This window comes from Sphaeramia orbicularis, chromosome 13, assembly GCF_902148855.1.
Source record: "Sphaeramia orbicularis chromosome 13, fSphaOr1.1, whole genome shotgun sequence".
Lineage (NCBI taxonomy): Eukaryota > Metazoa > Chordata > Actinopteri > Kurtiformes > Apogonidae > Sphaeramia > Sphaeramia orbicularis.
In genome coordinates, this window is record NC_043969.1 from 51894243 (window position 1) to 51898248 (window position 4006).

Consider the following 4006-nt stretch of genomic DNA (forward strand, 5'->3'; position numbering starts at 1 on the left):
ACACACATACCATACATTGCTCATTAGTTTTTGGAGTGTGAAACACACACACACACACACACACACACACACACACACCACACAGCTGTCAGCCATACATTGTTGGAGTATTTTTCTTTCCTATAACAAACGGAGGGTGACTAAACGGAGGTGAATGCCTGTTCTGCTTTCTCCATACGCTGATGTTTCAAAAAGCCGTTCACAGTTCAGTCAACACTTCCTGTCATTGTACGTCTGCTTTACACCACTAGGGGCGTCCCATTGTTGGGACTTCTTTTCCAATCAAGCTCTTAATTTGACCAGTTAATCTTTTACATATAGTAACCACAAAAAAAAATGTCAGCCCAATCGGTAAGTTTTAGACCCCCCATCGCCATCTTTAGGGTGCCCATCAGCCAAGTACAGAAAACCCTTTTTTCAGTGGAAAATCATGCATTTGTCGGTTAGTTCTGCCATATTTGCTCGTGCAAATGTCCTCCCATTCATCTGTCAGGGCCCACCTTTTCTCAGTGTTTTCCAGTTCTAGTTGTCATCATTTCGTTAGTTTTCATTAACAATAATAACCATGGTTGGAAAATGAAAGGTCAGCGTTATTTGGACCGGCTGCAACGTTGTTTGATGTTTTTGTAGATCCCCCCTGCTGGTGAGAGTTTAGAACATCAGTCCGACATCTCAATGTTATTTGTAAAAAAAAAAAAAAAGGTGTGGCCTGTTTGAGTGACAGGTCGATACCTTCAGCTGAGTCTGCCTTTCAGATCTTCTGCTTATTGAATAGGTTATTTTTGTTCCTGACCAAGGTTATTATCATTAACAAAAACTAACGAAATGACGAAAACTAGAATTGGTAAAAACATTTTCGGTTAACTGAAATAAATAAAACTATAATTAATAAAAACGATAACTAACTGAAACTGTATTGCGTGTTACAAAACTAACTAAACGGATAAAAATGATAGATAAAATTCCCTTGTTTTGTCTTTGTCATGTCAGATTGATACGAAAGCGATTTATTGCGCTCTAGCAATTTTAGCTAGCAGCACCGATACAGTACTTCACGGTCCGTCACTCGTCGTCACTTGTGTTTCCAGTCGTCTTCTGGGTCCCCACTCTACCTGGAAACATGGAAGAAGAGAAAAGATACGACAAAACAAAACTAATTAATACTAAAACTAAACTAAAACTAAGCATTTAGGAAAAAAATGAAAACTAATAAAAACTAGTAAACTGCTCTAAAAACTAATTAAAATGAACTGAATTGGAGAAAAAAAAAGTCAAAGTAATGAAACTAGACTGTAATGAAAAATCCAGAACTATTCTAACCTTTGTCCTAACACACACAGCTGTAGTTACTGTAGTTGGATACTGGTTACTGTTATTATGATCTGAAATGACAAAACACTGGGACGTTTTCAAAAATACAAACTCAAACAGAAAACACAGATATTAAACCAAAGGCAGCGTCCCGGAAAGATGAGCCGACGTCAGCAGTTTGGAAACCAACATGAATTAGTGGAACATTTAAAACAATGATCTTCACACAAAGAAAAGGATGGAATTTGTAAAGTTCAGGCTCCACGTGGAACCAGACCTGGACCTGTTTCAGAAAAGGGTTCAGGTCTCAGCTGATCTAATTGAAACCCACCTCAGTAACACATGTCGTCTACAAACAGAAGGAGCAGCTGTTCAAAGATAAATGGAATGTGGAGGTTCAGGTCTAAGATGGGACACCGTGAACCTCTGACCCCATAGAACCCTCATCCATCTAGACCTGATGGAACCCTTGGGGTCCTGGATCTATATCTGGACGTACAGATAAAGGAGTCTGTCCAGGCTCAAAGGCATCTGGAAAACATCCAGACCGTTCCCAGATGGCAGGGTCTGTCCTGGTCTGGGGGTCAAAGGTCACTGTCACTCATGTGATGTTCCAATCTGACTGAAACTTACAAAGAGGTTTTGGTCCGACACACAAGACGTGTTGCTCCTGGAGGATTCTGTTGGGTTCTGTAGATTATTTAGAGTCTGGTTTCCACCACCTTGATATGTAAAGCATCATGAGATAACTTTTGTTGTGATTTGGCGCTGTAGAAGTAAAGTTTGATTGATTGATTAAGATGAACAAGTCCTCAAGTAGATCCATGAGGATTTCAACAACACAATGTAAAGGCACACAGTGAACACATTACATAGGGTTCACCCTAACCCCTAACCTAAACCCCAACCCCAACCCCAAACCCCCAACCCTAACACATTACAAAGGGTTAACCTTAACTCTAACCCCAACCCTAACCCTAACCCCAACCCAACCCCAACCCCCAACCCTAAACCCATCTCCCTAGCCCCCAACCCTAACACATTACAAAGGGTTAACCTTAACCCTAACCCCAACCCTAACCCTAACTCCTGACCTGACTCCAACTTCAACCCCAACCCTAACCCCCAACCCTAAACCCATCCCTAACCCTGACCCTTGACTCAAACTTCAACCCCAACCCTAAGCCCAACCCTAACCCCCAAACCTAGACCCCAACCTTACTCTAACCCCAGCCCTAACCTTGGGTTGGGGTATTTTTCAGGTGTAAATTTGATGTAATCTTACTTTTTCTGACTTTTGTTTGACTGTTGTACATAGTCCGTCTTTTACTAAACGCATGTGTCATAAAATGCTTTTCCTCATTGGAACAGTGGGTCTGATGGGTGGTGTTTGGCGGGGGGGGTCTCTGTCTGCTGGGTGTTTCAATATTGGCGTTGTGTAATGTTTGCAGTGTTTTCCACTTTGTTTGTGTTAATATTTTTTTTTTCTGGTTAAACACTGTTTCACTGTGTGTGGTTGTGGCTGGCAGTCAGACAGGATGTGAGCTCATGGACAGACCTGCCTCTGTTCGTCCACACCACCACCACCACCACCTAAAGACATGAAAAACCACGTCCCTGTTCAGTCCTTGGGGCCCTAATGAGGATAGTGGGCGTCCCACAGGAATCAAGGTCCTGTGTTGTAAATGCCACCATGATGGCTTCAGGACATCTTCTGGTTTTCTGTTGGAGAGTCTGCAGGAGATGAATATGCTCCACATGGGTCTTTTAAGGAGGACCAGACTTCCTGAAGACTGGTGGACACCTGGTTTGGGGAACTGGATGATGCCGTCACTCATCAAAGGTCCACAGTCATCATGTTGAGCCCAGCATCGGGATTTAGGGGAAAAGTTTTCAGAAATATTTTTAGTGTCAATTAGAGGAGTGTCTGGTATCTGAGCAGAAGTGAGAATAAACCTGCTACCATTGTCTTTAGTAAGCGTAACTGTGGTTTAGCAGAATTATTGTCCCAGCTCCTCAGATCACAGTGTGCAAGACTAACAAAACGGACAAAATGTGATTAAAAAAAGACAAAAACACCTTTAGATGGCACTACCATGGACCCTGTTCAGCTCAGTCTCCAGTTATAGGTTTTCTTTAAAATATCATTACAAATATCTGAGTTTTCAATTTACTACTACGTTCTAGTTGCAGAGGAGTTGCTTGAGGCAGTTGCGGTGATCCTTATAGGAGTTCTACAGGGTTTAGATCTACAAGTGATGCATTAAAGCTGTAGAATCAGTGAATGGAGGAGTTGTGATGTCATCCACTGGTCTTCGAAACTGTCATTTTGAAGGTAGGAGTTTGGAATTCGTCTATTGCCGTGTTGGGTTTCTGGAGCCAGAAGTGACCATATTTGGTCAAAAGGAGCAGAACAATGGAAGCTAATGCTAATGGCAAAGTTACTGAGTCAGTAAAAAGCAGTGAAGTTCATTAAGAACTGCAGAACAAAGTCATTTTATAGTCTTGTTAGTGGAACTTATTAACCACAACTAATGCGTAATCTGATCAAATAAACTGAATCTGAAAGTCAGACTCGACAGATGAACGAGTCGAGTCGTTAAGCAAACCTGTCACAGTCTGACATGGGAGACATCTAAAATCATTTTTGATGTGAGATATGATGACGGAAAATTTAAAGATGGACCAGATCATG